This window comes from Phaenicophaeus curvirostris, chromosome 1 (genome assembly GCF_032191515.1).
Source record: "Phaenicophaeus curvirostris isolate KB17595 chromosome 1, BPBGC_Pcur_1.0, whole genome shotgun sequence".
NCBI lineage: Eukaryota > Metazoa > Chordata > Aves > Cuculiformes > Cuculidae > Phaenicophaeus > Phaenicophaeus curvirostris.
In genome coordinates, this window is record NC_091392.1 from 84241373 (window position 1) to 84263948 (window position 22576).

Sequence of the window (22576 nt, forward strand, 5' to 3'; positions counted from 1 at the left end):
TGGCTTAAGAAAAGAACTATGATAACCTTCTGGCATTGGTCATTAACTTCCTTTCCACTGATAGTTCTTAACTCCCTGGTTTGAACTCATCCTTGCTACAAACGAAACTAGAAAGACTTCTTTCACATTCAAAGTGAGAATGACTTCTAGGGAAGCATTTGAAATCAAGGCGCTTCTCCACAATGGTTCATGAAGTCTCAAAAGGTTTGGTGATCCTGTCATTGCAAGCTTAGCTGTCAAGCTGTAAAGCCTGCATCCTGGTGAAGAGAAATATTACAGCTCCTCTGTGCTCAATACATTTTCCCCACAACACGTCTACAGGCCTGTCAAATAAAGAACTAAATTATGGCATATGAAAATGGCTATGGCTATAGGTGAAGAAGTAGCACAAAAAATGAATAATAAATGCTCTTCAGCCTATTTGGAATAGATCTAAAAGTTAGTAGCAAAAATCCAAAGTTAGTCAAACTCAGAATAGAAGCTAGGCATATATTGCTAATCCTGAGGATAGTTAATTTCTGAAGTAAGTCATCAAGAGTTTTCAAATGCTGCGAACATTTTTATGAGGATGATTTATTATGCACTAAATGTTCCTAGAAAGATTTGATCCCTATCTAGGTTAAAAATGGAGGCACTGCATGTTCTCTCTCTCTTCCTGGCTGAGGTGAAGTCTACCAGGTCCTACAGGATGAACTACTGAAGGGCAAGCAATCGTTGCAGTCAGTTGCAGGCTCTTTACTTTCCGTCCTGGTTCACAAAGCCCTCCTGCTGCAGGCCTCATGGAAATATCCACAGTCATCTTCGGAATGGGTGTCTGATATTGTTGCAGGAAGAAAGACGTGGTCTGCCTAATGCAGAGGAGGGCTTTACACCACGGCCTGCTGCCTTGATGCATAGCTACCTTCTTGTGCACACAGTCAGGCAGCTGGTGATTGTGCAGCAAGCCCCACGCTTCAGGAGTGCCTCAAGTTTAATGCATATGAGGAAGTCAAGTATAAAGTTGAGTATGTGTGTTCTCTACATCTGCTTACTGCCCAATCCCAGCCCAGGTCAGAGGATCACTTAGGCAAGTTTCCACCTACGTGGAGAACTGTGGCCAGAACATCCTTGCTGCTACTCTACCTGTCCTTTTTCCCAACCACTGCCCAGATCAGGCAGCAAAGAGACATGTAGTCCAGCTGCTCTACTGTTGTCAGCCTGTTCCTTGCTGCCGTCCTTCCAAGGGCACCCTCTCAACAATAGATGAGCTGACAGCGGGGTCCCTGAGAAAAAGAGTGGTCTACCCCCCAGCTGAACCACTTCACTTGTTTTGCAGTCTGCTTATCAACCATGTTCATGAGAGAGTAGGACCCTCATGAATTGTTCTGGAGCCTGCACATGGTCTGTGAGAGGATGAGGCTGATAAGTGAGGTCCACCACATGACCTCTGGTCCTGCTGGTACAAGTAGGAATGACACATCCCTGTGGAGCAGGGTGCCTTTGGTTCACTTCCCTCCTTGCCTGCTTCATTTATCTATCTGGGTAGATACATCTCCTGCTCATCCAACATTTCTGACCGGCACAGTCAAGAAAAGCTATGCTGAGAGCTTCTGTTCTTAGAAGCAGCTAGGAGTTGAACAAACTATTTTTTATGCTCATTTTGATTAGCTTCTGTACACGTTCCAGAATGAACAGTCACAAGAAAATCAATAACTCAAAATCAATAAGTCAAAATTGGGTCCTCTTTTGAACAATTCAGTACCGGTCCCTGTTCTGTAAGAAATAGTATTCAAAAAAGTAAGTAAAACACTCTCCTGTGGGGCAAACCAAGACTCCAAGACTAAAAAAAAAGAGAAGTAAGGCATTAGTATTATTAAAGTCAATTTAAATATACTTGTAGACAGTAGTGGCTCAGATACCCCTGTCTCTGTGTAGCATATAGCACATATGAAAGCAGCTCAGAAAGCTAGTAAAAAAAGTTGCGTGCCCAGAGAGATTTCACAGTTACAAAGGCTGGCACTGTTTAATTTAAGGAAGGATATGAAGGAAAGGGGAAAGAAGATCTGTATGATAAACAGTACATAGATGCAACCGATGCAACAGGCAAGAGGTCATGGCTGGCACTTGCGGGCAAAGGGAAAGAAGAGCAATCTGGAGCTTTGGCCAGTGGCCACTTTTTGTATGAAGCCTTTGCACGCATCTGCTATAGAGCGAGGGGGTCCAAGGGAGACAGCACCACTGGCACAGCAGTTGTGCTAGGGTGAAGCATTCTTGTTCAGTTACCACCAAGCTTGAGGACAGCATAAATAACATGCTGCTAATCACACCTGGTAAGGCATGAACAAAATACGCTGTGCTCAGACCAAGAGCAGGCTTTCCTTAGCCCATTCCTGGGCTAAGAAGTCACCCCCACCAGCAATGTAACCTTCCATGAGAAGACGGAAGAGTCCTAGGAGAAGGAAACAAGAGGAAGAGGGGTCTGAATTTTCATTTCATCATTAGGAAAAAAAACCAAAACCACCCAACAAGAACAAGGAATAAAAGCAGTTGCAGTGTATTGAGATGAGGGCCAGCGCAGGTGGGGCCTTGCAGATTCAGTACTTAGAGCCAGGATGTTTCAAGCAGGAACCAGTAATTTCTGAAGAGCGGCTTCAAAGAGATGACATAGTCTGACTACTGCTATTTAGCCTAAGGCATCACCTTCCTGCCTCCCTTCCCACTGGCAAAGAGGCCTGGGGGACTGCAAGCTCCTTCAGGAGCAGAGGTGGAGGCAGCCAGCAATGGGGTCCCCTGAGCGTGGGCAGGGAGCTCTGCATAGGACTTCGCCAAGGTGGGATGAGATCAGTGGCTTCCCTATCTGCTGCGGGAAGAGAGTGAGCTTGAGACCACAGTCTGCTATTTATCACTCTTTTTTTTAATGTTTTTCCTTTAATAAGGCTTTCTTTTACCTTCAGGGTTCTTTGCTTATGAAAAAGGAAACTGTTTTCATCATGAAAGTATAGATAACGTAATTTTGTTTGCTGGGATGCTATGGAGGGATTTGAGCTGATGCTACTGCATATTTAGGAACCACTCCGCCACCAGAGAGTACGTGGCTGAGACGTTAAATGTAGAAAAAGTAAATTTGCATTCTTATTTCTCTTTTCTCACAGTAGGCAAAGTTGAAAGATCTAAACTGGTAAAATAAGGTTCATTTTAAAATAGCATTTACAGCACCAAAGTACTCCAGGATGTCATTCAAGAGCACAACAAGGGATTAGACAATGAAAACAAAGTTATTGATTCTTAGTATAGGGTAATAGTTTGTATCTCCCTGAATAATTTGGAACTAGCTATTCTCAGGGACAGGCCACAGAATTTAAATAATATCATACGTGCTGTCTATGAGCAAGATGGGCTGTGTATATATAAAATGCACCCCTGAGGTAGCATACTGAGGTATGAATGTCCTAAGATGCACTAGCACAAAATTATATCCCGAAAAAGAAAATCTAAGTGCATGCCCAGCTCATTGTGTATCTCATTGTCAAAATTTACATCTCTCCATACTTAAATACCAACGATAGCTGGGAAACCAAGAATCTCAAATTCAGTTAATAGGAGACACAGGTCCCCCAGCTGCTTTCTAGTGCTCTCTGTGCCTGAGGTTAAAAATATTTGAAGATATTGATTTCCTGATGAGCAGTTATTAGCTTGCTGCCAGTGCCCCAAGCTAATATCCTATAGCATCATCTTCTGTTGTTGCAAATCTTCCTTCAGTTCCCTTTATTTTAATTGGATTAAGATTATGAGCCTCTTCCTCATTAAAGAAAAGTGTTATGCAGCCAAAGATTGAATTACCTGCTAATGCATGCCCGGAGACATAAAACTTAGCAAAATATAGGTGGAAATTGTACTACCAATACAACAAATTACTCTAGTCCTGCAGTTTTCAGCTAATAAATTAAAAAGATTAAATTAACAAGCAACTGAATTAAGAAGGAAGCTTGAGAACCATTGCTATTTTTTTCTTTGCAAATATTTTTGCATTAAAAACATTACTTAGTATTAGAACATAAATTCTTTGCTTGCTCTTCAGTGCAGAACACCTATTCTCTGTACATATATTATTTAGCAAATAAAATTCTGTAAGATTTCTTTTGCAAGAACAATTTATGAAAAGTCTTGTAATTTCCATTTTTTTGACGCAACCCTATTTTTAATCGCCCACCCTTTTAAAAAGTATTCTCTAATATCTTTTTTCCCCTCCATTTTGTAATTATCAGACATTTTGACTTTGAACTTTGTTGGAAGTGGAAGTAAAGTAGCATCTATCTCCCCTAAACTTCAGTGAAGGAACTTTAGGAGGTTCCAGGAGCAAGGGGAGACATTGGGACACTATTGTCATGGTAGAAACAGTACCCGAGGAAGGACAGAAGGTACCTAGGGTATAGGGATGGGTATTTCAAAGGCCTGCAGAAATCAGTACCATTTTTCTACTTGAATGAATGTTTTAGTTGTCAGACTAAATCACACAGAAAAGTCAGAAATGTTCAATAAATATTTGTTCTTCGGGTGAAAAGAAGCTGAATGGCACACACATGGCATATATTACTTATGAAGCACTTATTTATCTACCAGTAACCAACCACAACTTTAAACAGCAGCTACTCAAGTTCATGTAGCAGCTGGATTGGAAAGATTCTCAAGCAGGCATGCAATCTCTTCCTTTGCCCAAAAGGGCTCATCAATAGTAGTGCTGTTCCTGGCATATTCCCTTTAAAACCTTTTGAGGAAGAAGAGCTGTCAGGTGCCCAGGGCAGCCTCTTCCAAGTTCCTCTGCTCTTACCAAGGCAAATGTTTTCTCCCATATAACTTGAATGTTTTTTGTTGCAACTTAAGCCTGTCATCTTCTCCTATTTCTCACATAATCCCTCCTCATAATTGCTTGTTTGGGACTTGAATTCACCTCCTTTTTTTTTCTTTTTATTTAGACCAAGTAAACTAAACTAATCCTTTTTTTTTTTCAGAAAGATGCTTTCCTAAGCTCTTATTATTCTTGTTTTGTTCCTCTGGCCTCTCCCCAGCACGTCCCCACATTTAGCATTGACCAGTGCCCAGAAATGGACACAGTGTCCTTGTTGGGCCCTCACCAGCACTGAACAGAGTGGCAGGATTACATCATGTGTCTTGCAGGCCACAACCTTGTTTGTACATCCAAGTGTGGCACTTGTCCTTTTTGGGACAGCATGATATCGTTAACTGATGACAGACCACCAGCCAAACACATGGCAAAGATGAGCACGTTTATATCTACAAGGCCAAGAACTCGCACAAGAAATTCTCATCTTCCAAAAGCTTTTCCCTCCTTTTCAGCCAAAAGTTAGAACCTGCTAAACTTCATGTGATCAACCTGGATACCAACAAGGAACTGGCATGCTCAAGCCCAACTAAGTCTCTCAAGCTTTTGGGACCTTTTTACAGCAAAGAGCTAGGGAAGACTCCTGAACCTGGCTGTGGCAACAGGTCTGTCCCAGACCCCAGAAGACCCTGGAATCCCACACAGCTTGTCTAGCAGGGTTGTCACACTTCTGGGAGGCACAGGTGTCCCATGGCCAGCATAGTATGCAGGTGAGGTTCCCCTGAAGCTGTGATGTTGGATGGATCCAAGCTGTTCATCCACCTCTTGGGGTCAGTTGAGCATGAAGCAAAAGCTTGTGGGAACTCCAGCTACATTTCAGCAAAGCATTGCCTCACCAAAAGCCTTCCATAGATCTTCTTGCTTTTCACAAACCAGTGTTTTCTGATGAAACACTATTTATTTTGTCAGAAAATACTAGAGCACTCTCCAACTTTTCCTTGTTGAAATTTCAAAGTTTCTATACATTTCTAACAGGTCCAGCATAGCTCAGTCAGGAGCTGTGCATCTGATAAAGTAATTACTAGCTGGACAGCTATACCTTGTGTAATGCAGGTGCCAGAATAATTCATTAGGGTTTTTGTGGCTTTTAAATTTGGTATTCCTCAAGCCTCACTCTACCAGTTGTATTTTGCTGAAGTGACTGAAACTCCTCTGCTATACCTTGACATTCTCTTATTAATGCAAGGCATACAGTTAGATCATGGTAAGGTTGAAGCCACAAGCAACACACCTGCCCTCAGCAGATAAGGAAGGGGTTCATGTAGAACAGGTATCAGAGAAGATACACATGGTCAGCTTTGTGCCCAGTCTCATTCCTCAAGTCAGTTAAAGTGGACAATAGATGCAGGACACAAGTCTTCATAGTTCTGAGATCAAACAAGACTTCTAGCACTGAGGTACCATGACAGTACGTGAAAAAGTGAATTGCCTACATTTGCCACCAGAGCAGGCATTATTAGCTCAGCCTTCTTGCACCTCTTTGGTCAAAATGAGGGATGAGCACATCAAAGATGCAATCAAAACTAGACTGCTAATGTGCTAAATGGAGGAGCTGTGCTTGAACTCTGAGGAATTAAACTGTTCTCTCTTCAAAGAAGGCAAGTATTTACTGAAAATTACTATAAAACACTTATTGCCAATGCTGAAAGAGACAATTCTTAAACACTGCACTCCCCAAAACAGGGAGATTTTTGTCCAGACTAATACAAATAGCATGATTGGAAAATGTAATCTCAGCCTCAGAAAAGTCTGGGGAGTTCAGAGACAAAAGGAGGGAAGAGCAAAATTCAGACCCAGAATAATGACTCTATTCAGTAAACACTACTTGTACACTTGGTTTTGAACTGAATACAAAACATGAATGCTAGAGCTTTTACTGAGAAAGAGACTTTACAAAATCATTAAGAGCATCAGCACAGGATCTCCAGGACAGTATCTCCATACCCAGATGTTAGCTTATGGGGAGTTATCTATTAGAGATGGAATGCTGCTGTCACAAATCAGGATGTCACAAATCCTATTACACTACAGAAAATGCATGCTAAAAACACATTACATTCACATTTTGCATTGGGAAAGCTAAGGGGAGGTGAAAAAATATTGCATAAAAATCAGCCATGGTACTGAAGAAGCTGTTGAAGCTCATAAATAACAAGATCTGGCCAGTTCAAACGAAGAAAGCCATATTCTTAGCACTGGGAGGAATAGCCTGCAGAAGAAAAAGTAGGCCTAAGGATGTGTTTTAGTTGGCCATGAAAACCCTAACCACGTGTCCTAGAGTAACATTCTAAATTCTCCAAGATAAACTAAACACAAAAAAATTATAGTAAACCAGGCAGTTGAATTACATTTAATTCTGCTACAGATAATATGCCCAACATTGTTAAATTTGTCAGTAAGTTACCATTTAAGTTTACAGAATTTCCTTATGTACATTATTTTCATGTAGCTGTCATATCATTAGTTTTTCTTTACTCCTAAGATCATGTACTGGTGTCCAAATAAGAAAGCACCTACTATGAAAGAGTGTGGAGTCACAGCACTAGAAAATACCCGAGTGGCAGAAATATGCCTAGGGTATCACTCCTGATATTTTGCTCAACACAGTAACTTGAAAGCAAGGAAGCCTAAGCTGTTAGAAGCTGATGTCCAAGAACTGCAGATATGGGAAAAGAAGCCAGGACTAATCAGAACACTTTGTTTCAAGGAATCTCAAACAAATTTGGTGGTAGCAACAGCAGCCAAAAGAGCATCAGCTCCTGGCAGTTGCACAACCAGGTGAAAATTCAAAGCTGCCCATAGGCAGCATTTGCAGCGTGTGGATTTAATGTGGGATTACAAGGCCTCTGATCTCCCTCTCACTTCAGCACTTGTTTATAAAGTGCACACGATTGCGTGCCAAACAATGTAGCTGGGATTGCATGGCTTTGTAGCAACCACCTTTCAGTCAGGACTGTATCTGACTTTGGATTCACAAAACACTTATAGAATCATAGAATCATAGAATGACCAGGTTGGAAAAGACCCACAGGATCATCGAGTCCAATCATTCCTATCATACACTAAACGATTATGGATTTTCTGAAGTAACATTGTTCATTAGAAAGAGCTAATTCTTTGAAACTAGCCCTGCTGATGAGAAAGAGCAGCTTTCCATAAAATGACTCATAGAATCATAGAACCACCAGGTTGGAAAAGACCTCTTGGATCATTGAGTCCAACCATTCTTATCTGCCCCTAAACCACGACCCTGAACACCTCATCTACTCATCCACCTCCAGGGATGGTGACTCAACCACCTCCCTGGGCAGCTTGTTTCTTTCTGATATCTAGTCTGAACCCCACCCTGGGGCAGCTTAAGGCCATTGCCTCTTGTCCTGTCTCTTGTCACCTGGGAGAAGAGGACAGCTCCCTCCTCTCCACAACCTCTTTCAGGTAGTTGTAGAGAGCAATAAGGCTCTCTACAGCCTTCTCAGCCTTCTCTTCTTCAGGCTAAACAACCGCAGCTCCCTGAGCCGCTCCTTGTAAGACTTGTTCTCCAGCCCCTTCACCAGCTTTGTTGCTCTTCTCTGGACTCGCTCCAGACCCCTCAACATCCTTCTTGTGGTGAGGGGCCCAGACCTGAACACAGGATTCGAGGAGCGGTCTCACCAGTGCTGAGTCCAGAGGCAGAATAACCTCCCTGGACCTGCTGGTCACACCGTTTCTGATACAAGCCAAGATGCCATTGGCCTTCTTGGCCACCTGGGCACACTGCTGGCTCATGTTCATTCAGCTGTCAACCAACACCTCCAGGTCCTTCTCCTCCAGGCAGATTTCTAGCCAGACTTCTAGTCTGTAGCACTGCACAGGGTTGTTGTGCCCCAAGTGCAGGACCCGGCATTTGGCCTTGTTAAACCTTATGCCATGGGTCTCAGCCCAGCGGTCCAGCCTGTTCAGATCCCTTTGCAGAGCCTCCCTGCCCTCCAGCAGATCCACACTTCCTCACAGCTTAGTGTCATCTGCAAACTTACTAAGGGTGCAATTGATGCCTTCATCCAGGTCATTGATAAAGATGTTGAACAGGACTGGACGCAGCACTGAGCCCTTGTCAAGTAACTTGCAATAGTATCATGTTCAAAATCCCTCATCAGGAAATCTGGTCCTGGGAACTCATATGTGTTTTTTGAAATAATTCTGTTTGCTGATGGTGGGAAGCAAAAAACAGAAATGGTAATAGAAAACACCTTAGAGACTCATTGAATGCACTCAGCCAACACCATTAGCAGAAACAGGGATGTGTCTACAGACACAGAGCTATAAGTGGTTTCTGAGAAGCCAGTGCTTTGTGGAAATCTATGTGGAGGGTGACCTATGTCTTTGGAGCCACTTCTACGCAGGCGTGGTGGTAAGCTAGCCCAAGAAGAAGCTCTAGGGACCTTAAAGGCATGAGAGGTTTTATTCCTCTGAAGGCCAAGAGTTTTCTGCAATAAGAGTTAAACATCTTTGCTGCAAGATATATCACAAAGCTCTGAAACAAATACCAGAACAGAATAAGAGGAACTTCTCATCTTTCCACTCCTGGATCTTCTTCTGTACAAGTGCAGCAGAAGTGCTGCACTTGCTTTTACTTTATGTGTATACATAAAAGGGAGAACTGAAACGCATGAGGTTATCAAGGCATCCTACCAAGCAAAGCGTTCTCTCTTCGCCCTCAGCACTCACAACAAAAAGACTAGACAAGAAACAACACATGACAAATTCATTACCTTGCTTAATGAACTGCTAAGAAATGCTAAGGAGCTAAAGCACTGCACAGGAACAGCAGGGCTTGGAGGCATTTCCAAGTCCTATTGAGTTGCAGAGACACAGCAGCCCATCTGCAGTCTTTTGGGAAGTCGACATTAACTAGTTATTGACTACCCTAATTTATGGTGGGAGCTGCATTGAATGCTCGAGCAATCTCAGATTTAGAGAATATAGGTACCAGTGAATCTGTCCGGTCTATGTCTTAAAGGTGTACTGTTTTGCCTCTATACATTCCAGACTTTGACCCTCTCCTGCTGTGACATGGTTTGCTAACTTGGTTGTTTCCCACTCTCCCTATTAAAAGCCTACCATCTTATAAGTTGTTTAAAGCGGGTGAAAAGATGCCTTAGCAATAACGTAGATATAACACCAGCCTACGGCTCTTTGGTAGTTCCAGTGATTTTTCTCTTCATGTACAGAGGAGATTAGGACACTTAATAGTTGCAAAAAAATACATGGTAATTTTTATTAAGTTGGTTTCCCTAACTTTCCTTTGTTCTAAGCAAAGCCCCACCAACCATGCTAACGAGCGCGCATTCCAATGACAGCTAGTTTACCCCGGCCTGTATTTGGGAAGTCACTAGACCTTCCTGGACAGATGGAAGTAAGAAGCCTATGGGGTACTCTGCAGAATGAAGACACTATGTCCCTGTGGGATGGTGCACATGGCACTGAGATGTTGTTTGCAAAATTTGATTAGTTCAGACTTCTGCCTGCAGGTGAAACAGTCAGGCATTCAGCCTGGGTGCCTTTCATTCCTGCATATTATATATACATTCCTGCATCTCAAGGAAGCCCTTCCTCCAATGTTCAATATAGAAGCTTTGCCAGCAAGTGTCACCCAACTGAATTGCTCTTAATTCTTAATTTTCAGGATTAATAGCTTTTCTGGGTCTGGCCTTAGAAGATACAGAAATGTTAATGAGTGCGATGTTCGCAGCCCACAAGTAAAGTCTGCCATGGCTCTACAGAACTATACTGCGTAGGTAACTGGCAAGTTTCTCCATCATTCCCAGGCCCTAGTCTATCTTCTCCCTTTTTCACAAGAAACATCTCTGGGGTTGACAAGAGGGCTCAATCCCTATAGCACAGCCCTTCTTCCTGGTTGTGTTATGCTCTTTGCGTCCAGGCATTATTTTAAGATGTATTTCTTTACAAGCAAATAAAAAGAAGCTTCTCAATTCTTGAATACAAATAAATGCCAATCCAAGAATATAATTTATGAAACTGTGCTGCTGTGGTCTATCTTGGAAAGAATAAGAAGGAACTATCCTTGTTATCTATTCCTGGATGCCCTATATCCTACATTTGTCTTCAATTTTTGTCTCTCTTTCTTCTGTTTAGAAATTAGTCAGTTAGAAGGACTGGTCACCAGGATCAGGCCATTTTCAACTGTCTTCTTCCTGTGCTAAACCGTGAGGCAAGAAAGAACTAGGTAGTGGTGGGGGAGATGTCAAAGTAGTTGATCATTTGTAAGTAGTTAAAATTACACAATTTAGTGCAGTGTTATTCAAAAGAGATGTCACGCTCCCCTACTGCCCAGAGTAAGATCTGCTGGTTAGGAAGCCAAAAGGTCAAGGAACATGAAATAACAGAACAAGAACACTAAACTAATGAAACACATAATTATCTTTCTATATTTCTCTGTGTAATCAACCAGCTTTTCATCATTCTTTTACAAAATAGCAGGAACAAATAAGCTCAAATCACGTAAATGAACATGAGAAAAGGAATCTGGGTCGTACCAGGAAAATTCTTTTTTCCAAAATCACCTATGATGCAAGCCACTAGAAAAGTCAATCTCTCTGTGCACTGCAACTTTCAAATAAACTAGGATAACAGATTTCTGATCACAACTTGGTATGGTTTGGTTGAAAGTTATGTTCTCCCAGAGCTGGTATGGGGAAGGATTCTTGACATGATATCTGCTTCTTTTTCCTGCCTGACTGGGCAGCCTTGTGCCAATCATCTTCTTTGTCTGGGATTTGGCTTCTCAACTTGTAATAGTGGCCAAAAGTAATTTCAGAAACATATTGCAGCTATGCTTCATCCATGTCAATAGATTTCAACCTGAATATCAGTTGAATTTAGGCTGATTCAGGCTTTTATCTAGCAAAAAAAAAAATAAAATAAAGTACAGATTTTGAGAGCTGTTTTTTTCCAATTCAACTTTGTCAAATTGCTTGCAAGAGAAAAACATATTTTGCTTAGTAATTTCATTTAATTTTACTTGATTTTTTTTAAACCTCTGTGTCTGAAGCAAAACACTTTATTTGATCCCATTTTTTCCCTGAAAATCCTCAGTGAACCAAGCAATAAGGACAACTGTAAGTCTGAGCCAATTTCAACATAAATCCAATTCAGAAAAAACACTGAAGTATGTTCTCAACTTTAGTGAGACTTGACTTTAATGAAATTTATTAGATTCTAAAAGCTTATCCTGTATTTCAGTGGTTTGTTGAATCAGAGACTAAAGCGGCCCTGGCTAGATTTTTCATTCTCATTTATACTATTATTAAAAACAAATAAACACGTCCTTTGTGTTGGATGGTTTATTTTTACTTTAAGTTGATCACAATTTATTACTAAATCCTTATGGCTTTTTTGTGGTCATTTTCTCTATCCTTACTCCTATGTTTCTAGTTCTCTACTGGCCCAGAATGTCTTTTTCTCCCTGTTTTTCAATTGCTTATTTTATCTCCTCTATGATTTTCCGAACAGAATAATTATTGTACCTTCTCCAGCTTTCTTCTCTCTCCTCCTTTCTTTCTAATACCAAAATACTTTTCCCTATTTTTCTGTTTCTTTTCGCTGTGTCCTAGGCATAACCTCTTCCTGTTAAAGAAGGCAGGGGTGAATAAGGGTCCCCAGCAAAGGGAAATAGGTTCAATGTAAGTAGAGTCTCGGTAAGTTCATCAGAAATATTGGATAGTTCTGCTGAACCCGTAAAATCACTAAACCAGTGGGAGGCAGAGAAGAAAATCAAGAGCAGAAATCCGGGCATGAAGGCATGGCTTGGACAGGCGCATGTCCCATTCTAGCCCTGTGGGAAGAGAAAAAAAGGTTTTGTTGACTCTTCCTTGCAGAGCAGGCTTGTGCTAGCATGTCTCATGGGGGATGGAGTACAGGGTGGAATACGATACTGTATGCTGACCCCTGAACAGGAGCAGTGACCCTTGTCTGTCTATGCAATGTACTGAAAGATTGTGATATGCAAGGACTTACTTATCAGTCATGGTAATTCATATTAGCCACCTAAGAAATGCTGGCTGGACCTGTGGGGCTGCGCTTACCTGCTAAAGATGTCAGTAAAATTATAATACAGAGCCATGATATACAGCCAGGACTGGCAAGTAACAGTATCAAAGCAGCAACATGCAAGCAACCAGTGTAGCTCTCCCCTATTGATCTACCTTCCCTCTTCAGGGATGCACCCTGTAATTTACAAGTTTGCAAGAAGCAAACTTCCCATGTAAAAGATGGGGAGACAAGTGTGAAAGTTTTTTCAATAATCCCTCTTAGATTATTTACAGGATTCATTCTGTACCCTACAGGTGTATGTTTTCTGTCCTATAAAATGAGGATGATGGGAATTGCCACCTAGATTCAAGTCCATTTTGTATAAAAGCCTACTTCTAGCAATACCCACTGATACCTGCGTCAAATGGCTCTGCTAGACAATTATATGATTAGTCTCCTGCAGTGAATGTTTCTAGCTCCACTAGTTAGCTGTTGGTTAGTGCCCTAAGCAAATAGTTTTGTGAAAAACAGTCCTAATTTTGTTAAAGTCAACCCTAGAATAAAATAATAAACACCTTAACATTTTTAAGCTCATTTCTCTCCACAACTGAGACACACAATTTGCTATGAGTGATGTATCCCCAAGTGATGTTGCCCTATTGGAAATTCCCTGTCACTCTCCCCAGTTTATACAACCACCTAAAATAATCTCAGTCTCACCAGTGATTTTTCATTACACTACTATTGGAGGGCACCAGGAGCTCTAGGCAGTCATCAAAATAGATCTTGAGCCTTCGTCTTAGCTTTTCCTGCAAATTCTGGCAGTTTAGCTCAAACTGCTGTGAAGATGAGATTAACCACATCAGCTAGACTTGGCAGTGAAACAGATCAGGAGCATGGTTCTTGCTGGGGAGACTACCCAAGTGAAGAACATGCTGATGTTAAGAATAACACCTCAAACTGCGGGAGACAGATACAGAAGATGTCCAATAGTGCACTAATGTGGGCTTCTTTTGACTCCACTTACCTCAAGAGATCTATTCTTAGTCTTTGAAACCAGAAAAAGTCTAGGAACTGTATCTTTCTCACTTTCAGAATTATTTAGCCAGTGAATTCAGTATTGTGTTTGATTCTACTACCATATTCTGCAAGAAGTTTCATGTGATTTAGCTGGGAACTAAGGTATGGTTCAGTGTGAGCAAAAGCAGCAGAACTGAGGTGAAAGTAGGGACAAAGAAAGCTTTTCAACTTCTAAACTAATCTGTATTCAGAGCAAATGACTTCATCCAGTCTTTTCATTGTACAAAAATAAAAGTCATAAAAGAGCACCTGTTAATTTTCTTCCAGCACACAAACCCTTATGTACTTAGAATAGTATGTGACAGAAAATTATCATCCTTTCTAGCAGAGCTCTTCTCTGAAATAAAACAGTAGATCCCAAGCTTGTTTTTGCTAAGCCTAGTTGTGAGGCTTTGCCTATCTAAATGGATCCCTTCCTCCCTCCTTGTTTTAGACACTAACAACATAATTTTATCCAGTTCATAATTTAAGAACCATTAGTGAGAGCTACCAAAGCTTCAGGGCAGGACAGATGACCCCTTCCTCTGCATCATTTCTGTGTCCAGCACAAAGAACTCCCAGCAGAATGGGAATAGAAGCAAACACGGGTTTGTGCCACAGGAAGAGTTGAAGAGTGCTTTGCTTTATTACACAAGTTGGCATGGTATGAATGACTTGAAGGCCCTCAGCTGGAAAGGGAGCCTGGACACTGGAGTACCAGTTGTGCCCCATCAGAGCAGGACAGCCCAGGAGCACTACAGATCTGAAGGCAGGCTGCAGCAGGCAGGGAGCTCTTGATCAGTGAGGATAAAACTAATATCAAACCACTGGAAGATACGTGAAGGTTTTGATGGTCTTCACAGACCTTTTTGCCACATTGTCCCAGAAATCAGAAGAAACCATGGCCACCCACTTCCTCCATGCATCCCTAAGAAGCACAGCCATGTTATTTGTCCATGATGTGGCTACCCCACATTAACACAGTGCTTTTCTAAATAATGATTTTTAATTTACTTTCCTTCCCTCCTTTCTGAAGGTGATCTTTCTGGAACAGAAAAACACCTGGGGTCACACTCCAGTGAGCCTGAGCCACCTCGCCTGCCTGCCAACTCTGCAGCTATACGCGCTTCATCTCCGGGACGACGGTGTGACTTTTGGAGGCTCCATGCCTCATTTAGCCCTGGTAATGGCCTAATTGGGTTGGAAAAATGCAGGAGCAGGAGCGTGATAAAAAACCAGCTCTCCTGTGCTTATTTAAGCAAGTGGAAAAAAGAAAAGAAGAGAAAAGAAAAGAATAGAAAAGAAGAAAAAAAAAAACCACCACATTTTCTACGTTGACTAGATATGCTGTAAGGATTAATGTGAAAATTAATGAACATCAAGAGAGGGCCAGATACGGATACATGTATCACCTCCATTGATGTTTTCCAAAGGAATCAGCCCCTTATCTACAGGGCTTCACTCTATCCCTGCACGCTTCTCCGTAGGGGCAGAGTTAATGTGTGCTTTCATTAGCTATGTGTGAAGGGAAACAAGGAAAGGTGGGTGACAAGAGACACTATTCCAGGCTCAGAAATGGAAAGAGCCCTTCACCAGCTTGTGCTATTAACCAAATGTTCACTCAACATTTCTTAGTCATACTTTCCCCTCTCCTGGGAGGAATTTTGCTTCATACCAAAGGAAATACATGCTACCCCTCTTGAGCTAATTTTCCTGGCAGCCCATAAAGCCCTCAAAGAAGGAAATGCTTCCTCTGTCCTTGGGAAATCTCAGAAAAAGAACTGGAGACAGGCAAGACAGATAATTTTTAAGTTTTGAAATGTGAGGAGCCTCTTCATTTAGGGATCTATTCTACAGCAATGACATGATTGCAGGATCAGGGGATGAACCAGATTCCCTTTCACCAGAAGATAAACCCAAAGCATGCTTTATAGCAGAAAGAACAGCTTTCCCCTCTGATGATCCTTTTTCCTGGGGCTTTCATCATCCCCAACAAGACCCCAAGAATTTAACTGACTGAGTTTGTTCCTGGGGAGCCCTATAACATTCCAGAGTTAAGCCTTCTTAAGCTGGAGCCATGACTGCTCATACAGCTATGAAGTAACAAAAGTGAGCATGAAAGCTATATTTGCCACTGCATAGAGGACAGTCTATATCCATTTTATCTCTCTGTCCTGGGGACTCGTACAAAATATACTTTCCTGTGCTTTTTTCAGCCTACTATTACAGATTCCAGGAACAGATATTTGGCCGAATCAACTTCCAGTGAACCCTGTTATAGATCAGGACACATCTTCATTGGTAACAGTTTAAAAATCTGATCAATTTCTGGTGCTTTTATGTACAGCACAGCCTTATAAACCTACCACTAACACAACAGCAAGCGTGGCAAATAGCATGGAGCAAGAGCGAGCAGTTAACAGGAGAGAAAAAACCCAGGGATTTTCAGGCAACCCCTCATGCTTCCATTGGCAATCTCACTGGAACTGTTCCTTATGAGTTTTTACTCACATTCACTGCCCAGTTCTCATTACAGTTCCCTTCCTAACTTGACATAAACTGTATCACAGAGGATACGCTCTTGCAATGAGTATGTGCCTTCAAGTGGCCAGCAACAAAAGGATGGTTGAGTTTCCTGAGGCTCTTGTGGCAACATAAAAGCTTTTGTGTGGAAGCTCGAACAGTTCAACCACAGATTTGTTTCTGATGGACTAGCATTTTTAATTGCTTGCCTTGAACTGGCAGTTGCCTAGGTACCAGTTCTGGTGATGCAGTTACAATTACAATACGCAAGCAAAATGTGGCATTGATCAGTAATAGATGACTGGCTCCAAAATGTACGTTTGGGGCTTTAAACAGGACAAATTTTGAAAGTTCAAAACAATTGTCAGTCAAACTGGCAGTTTGAATCACAGGCCAAAAATGCACTTCTAAGCACAAAAATATTTATACTAAACAAGAAACTGTCTGGGATAAAAGATGGCAATAAAACATAAAAAAAATAAATCACCTATTCATAGCACAGAAGAAAGGGGAAAGTAAAAGTTAATGTCAATTCTAAGACACAATATTCATGGAACTTCTGAGGGAAGTTAATTAAATCAAGGAAGTACTAATAGTTAACAGAGGCAAAGAGGCAAAAAGGCTATTTTTCATAAATATTAGGGAAAACTTGAGACTGGCCATGAGCCCATTGCTAGAGGAGGGTGATAAAACTTCAAATGACAATCAAAAAAGGCGGAAATGCCCAATAAACATTTTGTCCTTTGCACATTGTTTTGTCCTTGGAATGAAGCTCGAGAATGTATCATCCCATATTACGTCAGCACAACAAAATTCACTGTAGGTAATAAAAGGAGATATGAGACAAGATCTGCTAAAATTAAATGTTTTCAAATCAACAGGCCTGGAGTCTTACATAAACTCAATGAGGAGTTCTCCGAACCACTAGTGTTGATACTGAACAACTCATGGAAAACTGGGAAAATTCCAAAGGGTCAGAGAACTGCAAGTGTATCTAGGTATTAAATAACTCCTAAAGAAGGAAGGCCCAGGAAATTATAGGCACTGTACCCCAATATATATTTGGATATAATAATGAAATGAGTTTAGTCAGCATTCTTTCCAAAAAACAGTGGGGATAAAATACCATTAATGTGAACCAACTTGTGAAAAAAATCCACTATTCTTTTCATGAGATGCCATTCTTTTTATGATAAAGGCAGCTGTATAGAGTACAAAATGGACTTCTCCAGGCATATGACTGCAGGTTTAAAAAAATGCATTTAATAGAGAGATTAAAAATTAGTTTAGGTAGAGTTCTCAAAGGTTTTGTTAAAGGGATGATATCAACTAGTGGTGTAATTTCTAAAGATGCCACTCAATCTCATCCTGAACATATTAAATATTTTTTAATCAGTCCCCTAGACAGTAAATTGAAACAGTGTTTGTTAAAAACTCATAAGAATACAGAAGCTAGCAGTGCAGAAAACAGTTTTAATGTATAAATGATCACTAATATTGGAATATACAAAACTACAACTCTTCCCTGAGGGCCAGTGGTTTTCTGTATTGTGCTTAATGTATTCATCTTTCTGATAGCTATTCATCAAGATGAAATCTATATCCAAATCTCATGTTTCAAGGTTCTGTTGATACCCTGCAGGAGTGAGAGGATATTTCTTCTTTTTTCTGATGCCCAATTTACCCACACATTCTAGGATGCTTAAAGGAAGACAAAGCTTTGATGATTGGCAGCAGCTAGACCGGGACCCTGGAAAAATTGCACCAGTGTCCTGCTAGGACAAAAAGGAACTTTTTTTTTTTCTCAAGTGTGTGTGTTGGTCTATCTTTCTCACATGCTGAGGGTCAAATTTAAAGTCAGATATGGAATTAGGAAGGAATTTTCCATCCCACAAAGACTGGCGAGAATCCCAAGTGCAGCTAACTCACTGTTTTCTCTTCTTATTTCCCTAGACTTGCAGAAGGAGATGCAAATAACAAACTTCAACCCAGAGATGTGATAGTTTTACAGGATCTTAAAAAAAAAAACCACATATTTTTACTGAATGACTCGAAGAGGCTTGTTTCTTCTGAGTAAATGTGGGGTAAAACACATGCATCATATCTGGGTAAAGGAAGGGGGTATGTGGCGTTGTATGTATGCCTCATGACAGTTTTACTGCAAGCTCCTTGGGACATAACACAAACTTCATGCTTCATTTTTGAAAGCCAGTATGTGTATAGAGTGTGCTACAGACGTGTCAATGTCACAAAATGAGAGCAACATTACACTGAATTCTGCTGCAGATTTTTGCAGAATAAGAAATTCCTCAAATTTGGCTGTTGAGGAATTAAACTGATTCTGAGCAAAGCTGTTATGTTTCAGCTTTTCAGGCAGTCTTCGTAGTGCATCTAAAAAAATTACCAGAAAACCAGCTAAAACCATTGCTACTAGTTCTAACTGCTGTTAACTACTTCTGCTGTTGACATATCAACTTACTTGGTAAGTGTTTCCTATAGCGTCAGCACAGTAAAAGTTGAAGTCTAGGTCACATGTATGCTTCTCTTGAGCACAAACAAAAAACCCTGATAAGTTCCAGATCCAGAGTCCTTTTCCTGTGGGTGCTACTGTAGTGAAGCAGAACAAGCCTGGCTTGATGTTCAGATAGCAGTTTAAACCTGCAGCGTTAGCAATGCTGTGATACTTTGTTTTGACTTACAAACCAAATAGAGCAAAGACAAAGCCTCAAGAGGAGAATACATACAGCTGAGCAAGAGGTCATTGCATTGATAGCTCACTTTTATGAGAGATACCCACACCTACAATGGGAAGTGTAAACACTGCACCTGAAAACTCATTCTCAAACCCTCCTGAGGCTTCTCATTAAAGTAATGTTTTATTTTCTCCTCTTTTTGATCGTACAGATTCAATACTCAAAATGCACCCTTGCTCAGCCTAATTCTACCAGATCCATAGCCAGCTAAAGAGCTAATATGATACAAAGTGAAAGGAAATACACTTAAAATTAATCTATCAATGGTAAATATTGTCATATTATCTCCCTTCCTACTATTAAAAGTACAGATCGTAAAGTATACCACAGAAATGCATTTGAGCAAATCTAGATCTCTGTAAAAAAGAAAACACTATGTAAGTACCAGACAGGCAGTGAAAAAGTACTGCAACAGTCAAGGCAACAAACTTTTAGAAAGTAACTGGGAGCAGCAAATTTTAATCAAATTGTTCAACCAGGTTTTTCTTGTTGTTTTACTTGATTGTGTCTGATGACATTGCTAAAGAGTCTTGCAAAAGACTAAATACTGACACCTTTTCAAGTCAAGAAATGTCAAGGCAGACTGCTTCTAAACCTTCAGAAGACAGCATATTCATCTCTCTCCTGCTTGGAAAGCTGGAGGAAACAATTTCAAACAAAACAAAGCATGCCCCTAATGGTCCTTCTGCAAGGAATCAAGGAGAGCACAAAATTAACATTAGCATTTGTAACCTCTTTCTGAGCTCAACCCATTAGCAACAAAAACATCACTAAGAAAACAGTAGTAGGAGGTACTCCAGTCAACAGCTACATCAGTAAGATTTCAAGTGCTCACTCTATACCCTTATCATTTCTTGCTCTGTCGTTTACTTCCTGTGCAGCAGAAAAATCTCTGCTTCCCTAGCCAGAAAATAGAAAGAATGGCTTTGACCTCTTCTGTGGAGGATGTTGAGACAGAATCATTATTCCTCGGTAAAATAAAAGAACTGAATATTATTATTTTTAAAATTATGATAATGATACTGAATACTCCTCTTATAGCTTCTCTCCAAGGATCCAAGACTTCCTAACAAATATTAAATTAAGCCTTGTCACCACACTCTTGGAAGACAAATGATTCTTCACTACAATTTGCACGTGGGAGTACATAATGAACAGCTAATGCTTATCCATCTAATTTATAAAAATGCTTTCATGATTTTATTTGTAAATGTTTATTTGATTTCCCAAAAGTGAAATCAGGAAAAGCATAGTATTTCATGCCAGCCTCTCTTCATCCCTTTAGTTCTTTGAAGCCTTGAAAGTTCAAGCTGTAAATTCAATTTTTGCGTCTGGAGGCTCAGCACTAATAGCTCTGTCTGGAACATCAGTATCAAGAGAGAGTAAGTGTCTTCAGGGTTTAAAGGAAGCCAGCAAAGGGCTTTCAGTGGAGACAGAAAAGATTTCTATTACTTATTTTAGACACAAATTAGTAAGAGGGGAATATCATAAGAGCATACCATCAGAAAGAGACAACATTCAAACTGTACTTGGGAAACAAATAATGAGGAATGCTCTACAAGAATCCAGAAACACAAGTAAAACTATTCTTTTTCTTATTTCACAGGTGAGCCATTTTTAATTGAGTTCATCTTTATCAACAGGTCTTTCCATCATCTCATCTATGGTTGGACTAGATGATCCAGTGGGTCTATTCCAACCTAGTGATTTTATGATTCTATGATTCTATGATTCTTCTATCTGTTTGTCATCATATGTTCTATCATGACCAATGAATCATACACCATCATTGTTCCTATTAATATAGTTGTGTGATTAATATGTCTGAATTTACAGTTTATAAGCGTGTATTTATATTCAGACATTTAATGTATTTATGTATTTAGAATCTCATAAAAGCAGCACCATGCCTTTGTCTGTCTGTCAATTTGCTGTTCCTGGCTTTGGCCTCACTAATAAAACTATGACCTAAACTGTGTCTTCTGGGATCAAGGCATGCTGAATGCAGTCTGCATCAAGTCAGCTCAGTAAAAATAAGCAAAGTAGTCTTCACCTGCAGCTTTAAAACAGCACAGTTTTTAGGGGAAAAACTGCTGTCCCATTTGCAAAGACACAGGTTCCAAACCAGTGTGGTTACACAGATCCCACACCTGAAGAAGCCTAGGCCTTGAGGTAGGCATCTGTTTAAGCATCGTTTTCTGTTAATGCATTTGACACACATTGAAATGGATCAATCACTGAAATTAGTACAGCTTTCCCTATGAGAGTGTCTTCTATAAAACATAGGCCTATTTCTAATACACTTCCAGCAATGGTGAATTAAGACACATGCAATGACTGGAAAAAGTAGGAAACGAAGACATTAACAACTGAAACTAAGACCCGGAGATTCAGAGAGGACTGGACTACAGTTTAATCATAGAAATACCAATAGTTTATGATACATCACAGTCAGTTGCCTTTTCAATGGACATTCCAGACTTGGGTCCTCAGACTTGGGAACTGAAACCAGTAAGAGCTAGGTGATTAGGCACATTAGAAAAGACCAGTTGGCTCCTAATAAAATGTTTAAGTATTGATTAAGTCTAGAAATCCCACTCTTGTGAATCCAAGTCTTGCTGAAATTTGGCTTACAGCTGTCCAAGAAGTATTTCTTTTCCAGGTAGGTGCCATTCAGAGTTTCAAATCCATGTCAGCCACTCCTATAATGAAGCTATGCCAAAAAGTTTTCCCATGTAGTGAATTCTCTCAGAACTCAAGATATATTTTCCATTGCATATCAGAACTACAAGACATTTCCCAGTTTTAAGGAAAAATGTCAGAAATATTACTCGGGAGCACCAGTGCCATTGGCAAGGTGGGCACCTGCACACCATTTCTGGAGACCAACTAGGTCAGCTTGGCCCAATCTGGCTGAAAGATTACACCTGGGCCATCCTACATACCAGGTGAGACTCCTACACATTAGATGATGGTCATTTGATCATGAAATTACAGATTTGGGTCTTTTTGACCCAAAAGTGCATTATATATTTGAAAAAAACCCAAACCCTTTCCGAATACAACTTTCATATGCTTCCATGATGTGATTTAAATAATCTCACTTTCTCTGCCAAATCCTACCCTCTTTTCTCCTTCAAAGCAGGATTAACCAAAACATCCCTAGTGTCCCTGTTCCCTGTTTACACAGAACCACAAGTACTTGCTGTTTTGTTTGTGAATGCACCCACAAAAGCTGGCAAACTGCTCAGACCCCTGGCTCAGGTCTCAGGTGCAAGCCTTTTAACTTAGGCTGAAGAATACATCTCTCACTTACAGAGCACAAACGTGCTCT

At 40.6% G+C, this 22576-nt stretch overlaps 1 protein-coding gene across 2 annotated transcripts in view; it reads right to left on the bottom strand.

Moving 5' to 3' along the window:
* Positions 1–22576, bottom strand: part of LOC138725395 (extracellular calcium-sensing receptor) — a 79793-nt gene that overhangs the window by 45405 nt on the left and 11812 nt on the right. The gene's annotated exons all lie outside the window — the stretch shown is intronic.